Source organism: Canis aureus, chromosome X (assembly GCF_053574225.1).
Source record: "Canis aureus isolate CA01 chromosome X, VMU_Caureus_v.1.0, whole genome shotgun sequence".
NCBI lineage: Eukaryota > Metazoa > Chordata > Mammalia > Carnivora > Canidae > Canis > Canis aureus.
Window position 1 is genome coordinate 57,498,934 of NC_135649.1, and position 15,424 is coordinate 57,514,357.

The window sequence follows — 15,424 nt, forward strand, 5'->3', positions numbered from 1 at the left end:
TTTAGAATTTAATTATGTAATTAAATTGTCTTATACTATGTCTATTGATAGATATATTTGCTATATATAAAATATAGTTCTCTCTATGTCTCCTATAGTTTACTGTGTATAGCCTTTTACAAAATGAGTATGCTATAATTTTTTCCTTACTACTGAATTTGGTATATTTTAGTCATATGTAGTTAATCGCTTCAATAGTACTGCTTGGATCTTTGTCACATAGTAGGTGCTTAATAAATTACTTATTTAAAAAATCAAATTAGAACTTACATGGAAAGAAATTAAATATTGCAGGACAGAAACTATTCTTTTTTCATGTACTAGAGAAATGATTTGTAAAAGAGAACTCTGTGTTGGAGCTGAAATTACTATAGCTTTTAACCATTCCTCTTCCTTATTTTTCTCTATCCCTTCATGCCTCAACCTCTCCCCAAATTAGGCAGTAGGTTCTCCTTGCTCAATATAATGAAATTGAATAAAAGTTTTGTCCAAAAAGTGTCATTTCCATGTGGTAAAACTTGACTGATTTTAATATCACCAAGTCAGAATTCAAAATAATTTGAATGTTTTTACTTTGTACTCTGTTTGTAAACAGTTTGCTAAACAAATGAATAACATAAACAGGAAACCTCTTAGTTCTCCCCTCTCCCCAAATTAGGCAGTAGGTTCTCCTTGCTCAATATAATGAAATTGAATAAAAGTTTCGTCCAAAAAGTGTCATTTCCATGTGGTAAAACTTGACTGATTTTAATATCACCAAGTCAGAATTCAAAATAATTTGAATGTTTTTACTTTGTACTCTGTTTGTAAACAGTTTGCTAAACAAATGAATAACATAAACAGGAAAGTATATGTAGCCTACTCAAGAAACCAAACTAATTGCAGCTGTTTGTAAATGACTCCTGCAGGCTTTAATTCATGCACACTTGAAAGTCATAAACCTGTCATTTATAATTTACACCTACACTAGTATCCCTGCATTATTTCATACAAATGCACATGTATTTGTAAACAGCCATTATCTTTCAACTTTTTTTGCTTTCCCATGTGGAGTACTAAAATTTTTTTATTTAAATTTTAGTTAACATAGAGTACAATATTGGTTTCACGAGTAGAATTCAGTGATTCATCACTTACATACAAAACCCAGTGCTCATCACAAGTGCCCTCTTTAATATCCATCACCCATCTAGCCCATCCTCCATCCACCTCCATCGTCCTTGTTCTCTATTGTTAAGAGTCTCTTGTAGTTTGTTTCCCTCTGCCCCCGCCCCTATCTGGAATTTTTAAAAGAAAAATGGGATTCACAGTATGGCTCTTTTTCTTTTGACTGTATTAGAATTTGAAAATACTCATTCTTGAGTCTACAGTCTTAATCATGGTCCTATATGCATACACCCATATTCTTCAGGTACATTTAAAAATAGAAGGAATGAACTCTAAGCTTTTGAATAATGCACATTTATTGAATTAACAATTAATCTTGATCCTAATTTATGTTTTAATGTATCCTGAGAGGTAGCATGGTATAGTTGTTAAGAGTAGAGACCCTTGAAAAGAGAAATGAGGCCAGAGCTGCGGGTGCTTTTTCTGCCCGCGGTGTCTCAGATTCATTCTTAAGGAACTGAGAACTTAATCTTCCAAAATGTCAAAAAGACCATCTTATGCCCCAACTCCCACCCCAGCTCCTGCAACACAAATGACCAGCACACCAGAGTTTGTGGGATACAGTCCATACAGTCATCTCGCCTACAACAGCTACAGGCTGGGAGAGAACCCGGGCACCGACAGCCAGGTCACAGCATCCTCTGGTATTACAATTCCAAAACCCCCAAAGCCACTGGATAAGCCGCTGATGCCCTACATGAGGTACGGCGGAAAGGTCTGGGACCAAGTAAAAGCTTCTAATGCTGACCTAAAGTTGTGGGAGATTGGCAAGATTATTGGTGGCATGTGGTGAGGTCTCACTGATGAAGAAAAACAATATTCAAATGAATATGAAGCAGAAAAGACGAGTACAATGAATCTATGAAGGCCCATCATAATTCCCACACATACCTTGCTTACATAAATCCAAAAAGTCATGCAGAAGCTGCTTTAGAGAAAGAAAGTCGGTAGAGATAGTCTCGCATGGAGACAGGAGAACCTTACATGAGCATTCAACCTGCTGAAGATCCAGAGGATTATGATGATGGCTTTTCAAAGAAACATACAGCCACCGCCTCATCAGTGAAATCCTTAGAGTGTAGTTCCAGACGTTCGGTCAGTTGTCACAACAGCTAGAATGCAGGTCCTCAAATAACAGGTCTGGTCCTTAATGTTTCATCAGCAAAACCTAGAAGCCGAACTTCCTCAGAGAGGTGACACCAGGAGAAGAAGTTCCTGGAAAGCAAAGATTCATTTAACAGTGAACTTGAAAGGTTGTGTGGTTTGATATTATAAGTGAATATGGAAAAGATTACCACTGAAATTGCACAGGCAGAAGAACAGGCTTGCAAAGGCATGAGGAAAGGGACAAAGAGGTGGCAGAGCAAGCTGAACTTAGAGCAGCATAGTTCCTGAGGAAGAGGCCCCTGCTAGTAAGAACCAGGAGAAGAAAGACGATGAAAGCATCCCTATGAAGACCGAGAAGAAAGACGCACATTGAAGAAGCAATGGAAAGCCAACAGAACGGTGAAGAAGGCACGTCTACTCCTGAGGACAAGGAGAGCAGGCAGGTGGGGGTGGATAGTATGGTTGAAGAAGGAAGAGACCAGTGATAGTAACACTGGCTCAGAGAGCAGCAGTGCAACAGTGGAGGAGCCACCGACAGACCCCACGCCAGAAAATGAGAAGAAAGAATAAATGTTGCCTTGTTTTATGTGTTCTAAATACTTTTTTAAATGAAAAAAAATGTTTGTTTGTTTGTTTTTTTTGAGTTTAAAAAAAGGAGTAGAGACTCTTTTACCAGACTTTCGGTTTGAATCCTGGCTCTTCCACTTACCTACTGGATAAATCTTCTATTTTGTGTTTCTTCCTTTATAAAAAGGGAATAACAGTAATATCTACCTCTTAGAGTTTTTATGAGTTTAAAGAAAATTATACTGTAGAGTATAATTTGTGCCAGTACCTGGCACAAATAAGCATAGCATGACTCTTATATAAAGTAAAATAATTTCCAAACTGTGTTAATTTTCCTGTGCATATATGAATTCACATCCTTTGGTATAGTGGAGTGGTCCCAAATGCCTCATAGGTTGAGAGCCAGACTTCTGACTGTAGTGTTTCCACCTTCCATGATGTTTTCTAAATCAAAACTTTACTGTCAGCCTGTAGTCTTCTCACAGAGGTGGATGTACCAGGATTAGAGCTGCTACTGTCTAAAATCTATTGCAGTGTACCTATTCCTCTCCCTGGAATTAGTTTTTTTGTTTCCCGCTTATTTTGTGAGATTAAATATATTCCTTTCAACAAGCAAATACAGATGAAAACCAGCATTAATTTTCATTGTACTCCTAAAGTAGAAATAAAAACCACTATGGAGGGATGTTTGTGTGGCTCAGCAGTTGAGTATCTGCCTTTGGCTCAGGTCATGATCCTGGGGTCCCGGATCGAATCCCACATCAGGCTCCCTGAAGGGAGTCTGCTTCCCCCTCTGCCTGTGTCTCTGCCTCTCTCTTTCTGTGTCTGTCATGAATAAATAAGTAAAATCTAAAACCCACTATGGAGTGGTTTTCTAGGATATGAATATTTTAATGCTCAAAATGGGCTCTTAAGGCCAGCAAACTAAGGCATTGTCTGTATGGTACAGATAAATCAAGTATGAATCAGAACTTGGTTGTCTGTTTCTACATTTTAACTTAAATACTCTGGCCATATGAGACTGTTCTATTTATTTCCAGTACAGTTTGTTTTATATTACATATATAATAGTGCCAAAATTGACATGAGAAAAGAGATACTGCTTCATTTCTGAATAGTTGCTGTGGAGAAAAGAATTCTCTTTAGAATGTGAACTTTGGAACTGGTACTTTTAAGACCCCAATAAGCATGTTGATTTTTTTTTCCACACTGATGCTTATTGATGTTCAGTCAGTTGAACAGGTTAAATGTTTCTACTGTTAATCGTTCCTATGGAGATGGGCTTAGCCACAGAAATATACTAATAGAATTGTTCTGACCAAGTCAGAAAAGTTTTTAAAATACCCTCATATTTGATCTATAATTAGATTAAGAAAATTAGTCTAAATTTGCAGATTAAATTTAAGCTTCTATGCATTTTGTTCCTCCTGAAAGAGAGTAAACCAAGGATAAAATTTCTCACATTTTCTCTAGGGGCACAAAGCTAAGTTTGCAAACTTACATGAGTTTAGTTCCTTAATGTCAGTTTGCAGTATATAGTTAAATGTTGCAATGGTATGAGAAAACATCCTGCTTGTCTATGGGAAATAAAAGCGAGTTAGCAAGAAAGGGGACATCAAAGACAACAGAGCACAAAAATATTGTGAAAAGTAGGTGAGCAGCTGTGAAGTTCTCTGTTACAGGATGCCCTCTTGTGTTTTTTTAGCAATAGCATATTTAGACAATCGACAGTTCACAACCCTTTTCTGTGTCAGCATACATGATGTATTTGCATCTCTGACCCATTCCCAGGGATATACCCCGCATTCTTGGGGGCTTTGGCATAGATAAGAGAGGCTGCAGGCTCCACATAGTAAGCACTGTAACACTGCCTTTTATTTTTCTCCCACAGACTTAGGGAGCACTCTCTCACCACATACCAAGGTTGAGAACCACTGTTTTATTAAACTAAGCATGAAATTCATACTAGATCTGGAATTCCTCTAGAAGTGATGGCTATTATCAGTCTTGTTAAATGGAGGTTGGATTATTTTTTGTTTCTTTGTGATTTAAGGAAAAAGGAAATCGTCTTTTTTTTATTTTTAAAGATTTGTTTATGTGAGAGAAAGATTGAGCACAGCCACCCTTCACCCCACAGGGGCAAAGGTAGAGAGAAATCCAAGCAGAGTGTGGAGCCCAACACAGAGCTTGATTTCACAATCCTGAGATCACAACCTGAGCTGAAACCAAGAATTGGAATCTCAACCCACTGCTCCACCAAGGAGCTCAGCAAAACATAATTTTAGATGTCTTGTTTGGAAGAAAAAACAGCGTCTAAGATATATGAGCTCTAGCTCTCTATGGTTCTAGGTTTTTACATATTTTTAAGAGACTCTTAACCATAGAGAACAAACTGAGGGTTGATGGAGGTAGGTGAGGGATGGGCTAAATAAGTAGTGAATATTAAGGAGGGCATTCGTAATGAGCACTGGGTGTTAAATCTAAGTGATGAATCACTAAATTCTACATCTGAAACCGATTTTACCATATATGTTAACTAGAACTTAAAAACTTGAAATAAAGTATTTTCAGCAATGCATATATTAAACATAGGATTCTGTTTACTCTTCCTATTTTCTTAACTAGGTATTGTACACTTCCTGGTTATAGGTTGTAGCAAGTTGACGTTTATTATTTTTTTCTTGAAATAATTTTTCTTTTTTTTCTGCTTACCAAAATAATCCATGCTTATGTTAAGAAATTTAGATAATATGAAGGTATAAAGAACATAAAAATTAAAATGATGATGATTTTTACCAGAATTACTTTCATTTTGATTTGATTTTAAAATGACTTTTGTGTGGGGCACCTGGGTAACTCAGTTAAGTGTCTGCTTTTGGCTCACATCATGATCCCTGAAATGGAGCTCTGCATTGAGCTCCCTGCTCAGCTGGGAGTCAGCTTCTCCTTCTCCCTCTGCCCCTTCCCTCCCCACGCTCGCTCACTCTCTCATTCTTTCAAATAAATAATCTTTAAAAAAAATAAAAATGGCTTCTGTAAGATTCTTCATGTTTACTTTGACAATAACTTTATTAGTATCCCAGCATTACTTAGTGCAACACTACTTTAATGCCAGAAAACTAAATTCCTTCAGATTGTTCAATATGGTAAGAATCATTTTGTAAATAAATTTGTTGTTTTCTAAGTTTGAAAATTCCAAAGCTTTCTTTTTCCCTACTATGGTTTCTGGTGTTATAAGCACGTTTTTGCCTTTTTTCAGTATTTACACAATTTATTGACAGAGGAAGAAAGCAATCCTTCTACAAATAACTTGATAAAAGCCTGAATTTCCCATGAAAGGAAGAGTAACAAGAGTTAGTAAACTCATATATAACTCATATATTGAGGAAATTAAGTTATGAGAAAGGATTATACTTTTTTTTAAGTATTATCACAAAGATTCTGTGAGGACTGTAAAGAGTATATTTCAGAGATCTAGCCATCAAAGTTAAAGAATTTTTTCAGATGTAGGAATAGTATAGAGAACAGTTCAACGTTTATATGTTTGTGTACTACTTTTTACAGGAGTAAAGAACACTATTATGATTTTGTGCTGGAAACTAGAAATTAAACTGAAATCAACTTATTCTACATTAGAGATTTTTTTTAAAAAAGAGAGGAACAGAGATAGCAAGATAGAGCATGAGCAGGGGAGGAGAGGGAGAAACAGGCTTCCCACTGAGTAGGGAGCCTGATTTGGGGCTCCATCTTAGGACCCTGGGATTGTGACCTGAGCCGAAGGCAGACGCTTAACTGACTGAGCCACCCTGTCTTGCAAATATGTACTCTTGATCACAATCACAAAAGGAACCTAGTAAGAGTGTTCATTGTGTTTGTTACCACCAATATATTTGCCACTTTTATACATTCTTTGGTAGCCATATGTATTTTGTCTAAGCACTCATACACACATGCTCACTTGGCATGTTAGGTATGGGTAATAGTACTGAATTTTTTACCAAAAACTTAAAAACTAATACTATTTTCTTACATAAAATATTAGGGGAGCATTGGCTATAAACTTGGGCTTTCTATTTTATCATATGCAAATTTAGAATAAAAATTAGAATTTGTTGAAAAATACATAGATACAGAAAATGCTTTATACTAGCTCTTCTGTAGGTGCGAAATGTACATTGTTGAAAACAGAAAGTCTCTGGTTGGGAGGAGTTGAAGAGTGTTGGACAGAGAGTAGAAAGATAAGATTTAAGAGAATGATATGTCTTATGAAGAAAAGAAGATAGGGTGATATGGCAGGAAGTTACCATAGGCAGTAGGGAGGTTTCCCTTTACATGCTGTGATGGTGCCATTTAGGAGGATGATATTTGAGTGTAGTGGCACCAAAATATGATGGTATGGCATAAGCCTCTGGAGATTTGAAGGAAGAGTTTTCTAGGCAACTGGAACTGTGACAGAGATCTAAGGTGGGGTCTTTTGAGGTAACAAAAAGATTAATCTGGCCAGGACAGAGTGAGCAAGGTAATCAGGAGTGGGGTTTGTGACAATATATCGGTTGAGGCCATTGGTGAGCATACAAATCATTGCCACCTGCTTCTTTACAGCATTGTTATGCCCCAGTAATTTCTTACATACAAGCTTTCTAGCTTTTGAAATATGATTTCCTGTTTGAGGATTAGTATTTTACTTCTGTGGGAAAATACACATCATTTTTAATTTCCTTTATTCGTTTGTTATAGTTGTATGATTCAACAGCTTTGATAATAGGACTTCACCTGAAGGTCTAGAGGCCTTTTAAAAAATAAAATATTAAATCTAGGACACAGAATGTTCTATGTGTAAAAATAGATTAAATGAGAATAATATATTAAAGTGAGTCTTTTTTATTTTTCTTCTGATCTCCCTCCAAAGCTGTTAGGGTCCTATGCCTAGTATTTATCTTAAGAGGCAGAGGTCTCTTACTACCTTTAGGAGGAACTTTGGTTAGGACAGAGACCTACCATTAATTTTTCATATACAGAGTCCCACATACATAATTTTAGAAGTGAAAATATTCTGTATATTTTACATTCACGAATTTGTAGAATATTTTCAAAGATTCTTAGTTTTCAGTTTCTAAAGCATTAATACAGTTCAGTTTTTATTCTTGTAATTTCGAATTTAAATGAATACATATAAAATAGTTCTTACATTTTGAAAATACAGGGATTAGATGAAGACACTTTCTGCTTTGTTGGATTTGCCTTGAGAACATTACATCTACACAACATATTTCTCTTATAGCAACAGACATGGTAACCCTGGAGTCTGTTTTATTTCTTGTTACATTACTTTTTAATTAAATAAAACAACTAGTTGAAGGCAATTACTTTCTCTGAAATGTAATGAAGATTTATTTTGGAAGTGACCTTCACTTTATTAGCCAAAGCAGTCATCAGAATTAATAGAATAATCAAATTATATACTAACTCATAAATCATCATGAATAGTGTTGTGCAAAGTTCAGCTGTTAATGGGTCCCATTGTTTTGCCCCTGAATTAAAAAAAATTACAGGTGCTGATTTCTACCTTGATAGGCACTGAAATTGCTTTTTTAAAGGCTATGTAGAATTGGGGTACCAGCCGAAAATTTTTACAACTGTTCATTTATCTGTAATACAATTTGATGTACCAGGGTAAAGTTGGAATTGTGTACAATGTTGGTTTGCTTTCTTTCTGTAAAATCTATCTTATTGGAAGCAGTACTTGATTGATTAAAATTCTGTTCATTTGAATGTTGTTTTGGGTTAATGGCATCAAAGTTAGATTATACTTCAGATATACACAATTATCTGAATAATGTGTTGGATAGATATTAGGTTGCTTTTGTGAATTTTCTTTGAGCTTGTTATAAACAAGTAATTGAAGTGGCAGTTTAATATTTGAAACTTACAGAAAGAAAATATCTCATATAGACTTCAGTGCTTCATATTTCTCAGGAAGAATTTACATGGATTCCCATGTTTTGGGACAAATGGGAAATTTCCTTGCTGCTGAGCTTTGTATTTTTTTTTTTTTTTTACAGTTGCATGAATGGGAATGATAGGTCTCCACAATTCATGTCAGATGGTTGATGACATTTAAAAACAAGCTCTAACCATAGTTTTGTATAGTCAAGCATTACACTCTGTCAGAGTCCATTAAAGTAAATTTTGGAAAATATCAAAGACTTTGTGATGTGAGAAAACAAGTTAGTTTGGTTTGGTTTTTTAAAGATTATTTATTTAGAGAGAGAGCATGCATGCACAAGCTGGGGGAGTGGCAGGGAGAGGGAGAAGCGGGCTCCCCGTTGAGCAGGAAGCGTGATGTGGGACTCAGTCCCAAGACCCTGGGATCATGACCTTAGCTGAAGGCAGATGCTTAACCAACTGAGCCACCTAGGCACCCACAAGTTGCTTTTGTTTTTTTTAAATTAATGTGCAGTATAATTATTTTATTTCACATATTTGAAAGTGGCACTTTCCCACTATAATTTGACAAAAGAAAGACATGTTCAAAAATGGGGAAAATTGTCTTTACTCTTAAGTCATTCAGCAAATCCAGATATTAATTTCACATTAATGACCATTGCTTATTTTTCAAAGTTGTATTTTCATTGTGTCAATTTCTTAACTCTATCAAATGTCTGAAAAGTAGGAAGAGTATGTATAAATGGTTAATAACTGAAGTACAAATGTGTTAACATTCTAAGAGGAATTCAAAATAAGGTTTAAGTTTTGATTTTATTACTGGTTTTCATTTCATAAGGTTTTTTTTTTTTTAATTTCAAAAAGGAAGCTGAGATAAATCTAGATTCACAGGTTTTCCCAAGATACCGTTGTTATTTGTTATAGTCAGTTTGAAATAGAAACACCCTACTTGTTTTCAGAAAATAAATTGTGGCCACCTCAGAACATCAGATACCTTTCCTTTTGCCCACATGTTCTATAGCTAATACAGTGAGTGGCTACTGTCAAAATTGTACCAAGTCTACTAACATTTGCATTTTGTCTTTGATTTCTCTAAATTCATATTTAAAATTTTAACGTATAACATCCTGAATGTTCTTTAACATAGAACAAACATAACAAGGCAAATAAAAATTTCAAAAGAAAAATTACTGAGCAACTGAGGCAGAGGGATTGCAGTGCCAAATGTCTATAGTGATCAGGCAGGATCATAGGAAGTGAAGTGGGCTGGAAGCAGATGATTGGAGCAGTAGAAACCATGGTGACCTGTTGAACACAGGATATATCTAAAGAGAGAGGCTACTGTGTGACCATAAGTCTTGATTGTATGCCTAGTGTTGTCAGATTTTCTCTTTCAAGGAAGCCAAGATCCAGATTATTTATGCCAAAGTAAATTTTTTTCTTTTAAACTGTGAGGTCATACAAAACTTACCTACAAGCGGATTTATCCCTTGGACATTCTGTTGTTAACTCCTAGCTAGGTAAATGACAAATTTTAATTGTACATGTCAGAGGATGAAATCTTTCACCAAATTTAAGTTTTTTCAAAAAATGTATTATAGCCATTTGAAAATGCCCTTCATTATATCACGCATAGTTAGCAACTATGGTGTGTAGTGAATTTATACCACGTACATATCACCTCAGAAGTATAGATTTGGATTTTGAGTTACTCTACAAATTGAGTACCCTTTGAGGAAAACACAAGTATTCCAATGATATTTTTCTTCTCACAAATCAACAGCCTAGTAATTCTGGGATTAAACTTTGACTCTGTCCTAACTGCTATGTTATTTCTTCTCAGTTTCTTAGCATTATGCTTTCCTCCGTTTGTACTCTTTGGCTATGGTCAGGACTCTAATTGCTAGCTACTCTACCTGCTCCCACTGTCTGTCTTCTTCATCAAACCAACATGTCACTTCCAGTGGCATTCTGTTATCTGTCACCTCAACTACAAACACTTCTACCTACCTTTTTTTTTTAATTTTTTAAAATTTATTTATGATAGTCACACACAGAGAGAAAGAGAAGCAGAGACACAGGCAGAGGGAGAAGCAGGCTCCATGCACCAGGAGCCCGACGTGGGATTCGATCCCGGGTCTCCAGGATCGCGCCCTGGGCCAAAGGCAGGCGCCAAACCGCTGTGCCACCCAGGGATCCCTCTACCTACCTTTTAACCCCATTCTGTAATAATATCGTTCAGCTCCTTCCTGTCATTCCCCATTTTGTACATCTGTTTAATTATTCCAGTGTCTATGCACACTCTCACCTTTCTGCATTTTCTCATTACTTTTCCACCTTATCAGTTCCAATCCCCAACAGTCTGACCTGTTCCTCTTTAAGGGTTGACACAGGCCTAGCCATGAGATCTTTCACTACCCCTGGTTGCTAGAAGCTGTATACTTTTAGGCAAGTAGTTTACCTTCTCTGATTTTCTGTAATAGGAAATTGGTCTAGCTGTTGTAAAGATTTCCTCTACTTTTGACATTGTGTAACTCTTCTTCCACACACGTTGACCTCTTCTTTCAGTTCCCTTACAGTACTTCTAGTCTCTACCACAAAATATAGTCTTTAATTTTTTTCCAGTTGTTATGCTTAATAATGTCATTTTTCTCATTTACCTAACAGAGGGCTAAGTCTGTGTATCTACTATGAAACTAGTGTAGTGCCAGTGGCTAGTTGGTTGATTTATTTTAGTATGTAGCCTTACTTAGGTGAATCCTGTTCGGAGGTTAGTACCATTAGCCTTTGAATTGCAAAAGTTTGCAAGTCTTTGCTAGGATTTGCCTAACAAATGACTATCTTTTGTTTTACTCTATGAATTGATACATACTAACCAAGGGGGAAAATGTGAAAGTATTGTTCACTGAAGGGGCCTGGGTCACTTTTGTGTGTGAACCAACTCAGTTTAAAATAGGTCAGTCATGAGCAGGGATTTGGTTTGGGAGGGGCAGTTAAAGGAAATCAGTTGATTTGGTGGTATGGAGAAGGTATAGAGGGTATACAGTTTAAAGAAGGAACCCAGAAATTGCAGAGAAATAAGGCTATTTGACCTGACAGTCAATTTTTTAAATAAGTAGCTGAAGGATGAAATTATTGAATATGTAATCCACAGGAAGAGAGAACATGGTTTTTGTGAGGTAATTATACATTAGCCATCTGACAAGGTTCTTTGAGAGGAGTAAATAAGGTGCAAACAAGGAAGAGTCACTGAACATTTAGATTTTCAAAAAGCTTTTGATAAGATTTTATACCAAAGACTGCTTTAAAAATGTCCTCCCACCACGGAGTTGGGGATAATGTTTAGTCATGCATTGAGATCTAGTATAAACACAGGAAAAAAGGAATGGGTAGATTAAATGGCCTCTTCCTTGCATGGGGAGATTTTTAGAGTAGCCTCTCCCAAGAAATGTTTACTGGGTTTTTTTTTTTTTAACATTTTTGTAAATGATTGTGAACAGTCAGCATAGTAACTCTCAGATGCTTCCCAATTTATAGTGCACACCGAGAGCTTGTAGATAGATAGTAAAATTTTGAGCTGAAGAGTTCCCTCTGAAGGATTGTTTAATAAGGCAATTTGAGAAGGCAGGAAAATGGCATTAGAGACTGTATCTCAAAGTAGATGGATTTGCCCATATTTTTCTTTTTTCTTTTTTTTAAGATTTTACTTATTTTATTCATGAGAAACACAGAGAGGAGAGAGAGAGAGGGGCAGAGACACAGGCAGAGGGAGAAAGCAGGCTCCATGCAGGGATCCTGACGTGGGACTCGATCCCGGGTCTCCAGGATCACACCCTGGGCTGAAGGCGGCACTAAACCGCTGAGCCACCCGGGCTGCCCCTGCCCATATTTTTCAACCCATGAAAAGGATCTAGGAGCCATTATGTAGGGATGTCAGAAAACATTAGCTTTGGGTATTCTTGTGTCTACATTCAGAAAGACCCACACTATACCAGACATAGTCATGAAAGACATTACAAATAAAAGTGTATTACTGTCCTGATTTAAAATTGAGGTCTATTTACCTGTGCTTTTGTAAAATTTGAGTTTTGAAGACTAAGTAGCAAAATGGATAAATGATTTAAATAAGAATTATTAATATAAATGAATATGTCACATACAGAATGTCAAAGCAGGGGAAGAGGCAGAGAAAGGAAATTAACCAAAAGAAATCTCATGGACAGCCTAAGTAGATTTACTATAGATTTCTTTGCAATATCTTAAAAGTTTGAACCAAGGGCTTCCTTTTGAATTTGAAAGATCTTTTTAAGTGAATTTGCTTAAGTGAATATGTGGCACATGAAAAAAAAGACCCATGAAGCTGTTAGTCTGTGTATTCAGGCTAAGAAGTTCAGATTTATTAAGAGCATAAATTATGTTTAAAGAGTAGTTAGGAGGGGCAGCCCTGGTGGCTCAGCGGTTTAGCGCTGCCTTCAGTCCATGGCCTGATCCTGGAGTCCGATGTCAGGCTCCCTGCATGGAGCCTGCTTCTTCCTCTGCCTGTGTCTCCCGCCCCCTGTGTGTCTCTCATGAATAAATAAATAAAATCTTAAAAATAAAAGAGTAGTTAGGAAACATTAGTGCTTTCCCATCAAGCACTCCATTGATGTCATTGCAGTAGGCTGTGTTGGAGAATCATTGAATTGACATGGTGTTTCTGGTATGCATACAAACCAGGGAACCATTCTACACATGTGTAGATATAGAGCCTAGGTTATGACTCAAGCATATAAATTGGCCTCCGTATTTTTGGAAGGCTTAATTTTTTTAAATATTGAATGATGAATTTTTAAGTTTTTAAAATTCCAGTGTAATTAACACAAAGTGTTGTATTAGTTTTAAGTATACAGTATAGTAATTCACTAATTGTTTACATTACTCATTGCTCATCATGGTAAGTATATTCTTAATCCCCTTCACTTATTTCACCTATCCCCCCAAAGAAAACAGAACTAGTGAAAAAAGAATGAATGATGACGTATATTCTATAATTTATATTAATTTATTCTGAGCCCCTGGTGCAGTTATTAACACAGATCTGTTTCTGTCATAGTACATAGTTTTATTGTGACTTTTCCTATAGAAGGTTAAACTTAAGGACAACTGGAAAACTTGAAAAAAAAAAAGAATACATCATCTACAGGATGTCACCAAGAACAGAGGAAGCCAGATATATGGCTAAGATCTATAAAATAGAGGCAGTTTCTGGGAGTGAGTTTTCTGAAGGCTATGTATTGCTTTTGGACAGCTTTTTCTAAGTTAAGCATGATGATTATGCCTTTTAAGAATGACAGCAATGCCTAAAGGGCACTCCATCTGTCTACAACTTTTTCAGTGAATGTGAAATTTTCATCAAAAGCCCCACTGGACTCAGATACTTGTGACATATAATTTCTTAAATTATCAGCAGTGCTATGTCCTCCCAGGTGCATGGTAACTTTTTGAAGGCCAAAAACTAATCCATTCCTGGCACCCCCCCCCGCCGATTTGTACTCAGAGTATTAAGTACCAGTCTTGATGAATGGCCAGGATATAGTGGTTGTTGAGGTTGGTAACAATGAGCTGGCTCTAATAATCACACCCTAGGTGGAAGAAGAGTGTTTCTGCAGAATCCTTCAAAGCTCTACCTGTACAGGGAGATTGTATCAGGCTTGAACAGTAAAATTTAATTGTTAAACATTTCAGAGGAGAGACTGCTCTCATGAATATCTGAATTAGCTTAAACTTGTCTTCAGGAGGATATCTTCCTGTTACATCCAGTCCATCAGCAATTCTTTTCAGCTTTATGTGTCAAATATGTCTCCTGTCTCTCCACTTCATCTCCATTGCCATTACCCTGCTTCAGGTTGCCATCATCTCTCACTTGGTCTACTGCAAACTTATGCAAAAAATGGTCTCCCCCTTTCCATTCTTGCCCCATTGAGAAACCACAACACAGCAGCCAGGCTCGTTTAAAAAAGAAGAAAGATAGGATCCAATAATTTCACTACGGGGTATTTAACCAAAGACTATGAAAACACTAATTCAAAAAGGTATAGCACCCTTATGTTTATTTCAGCATTATTTACACTAGTCAAATTATGGAAGCAGCCCAAATGTCCATCAATATATGAATGAATAAGATGTGTGTGTACACACACACTGGATTATTACTCAGCTATTAAAAAGAATGAAATTAAAAAAAAATTAAAAAAAAAATTAAAAAAAAAAAAAAAAGAATGAAATTGTGGCCATCTGCAACAATATGGATGGATCTAGAAAGTATAATGCTAAGTGAAAAAGTCAGGCAGAGAAAGACAAATACCATATAATTTTACAGATAAAAACAAACAAAAAGACTCTTAAATATAGAAAAGAAACTGATGTTTACCAGAGAGGAGGTAGGTGAGGAGGTACATGAAGTAAGTGAAGGGGATTAAGAGTACATTTAATATGAGCACCAAGTAATGTATATAATTGATGAATTGCTATATTTTATACTGAAACTAATATAACATTGTTAGCTATACTAGAATTAAAATTATTTAAAGTTTAAAAAAAGATACAGTCCAATACTATAAAATCTTGATAAATGTTGAATCTGGGCAATGAGTGTAGG

General features: G+C 36.1%; 1 protein-coding gene and 1 pseudogene across 4 annotated transcripts in view; both read left to right on the top strand.

The window, feature by feature from the left end:
• CHM (CHM Rab escort protein) overlaps positions 1 to 15,424 on the top strand; it is a 244,705-nt gene that overhangs the window by 138,258 nt on the left and 91,023 nt on the right. The window lies entirely within an intron of this gene.
• Positions 1,564 to 2,983, top strand: LOC144308155 (SWI/SNF-related matrix-associated actin-dependent regulator of chromatin subfamily E member 1 pseudogene; annotated as a pseudogene).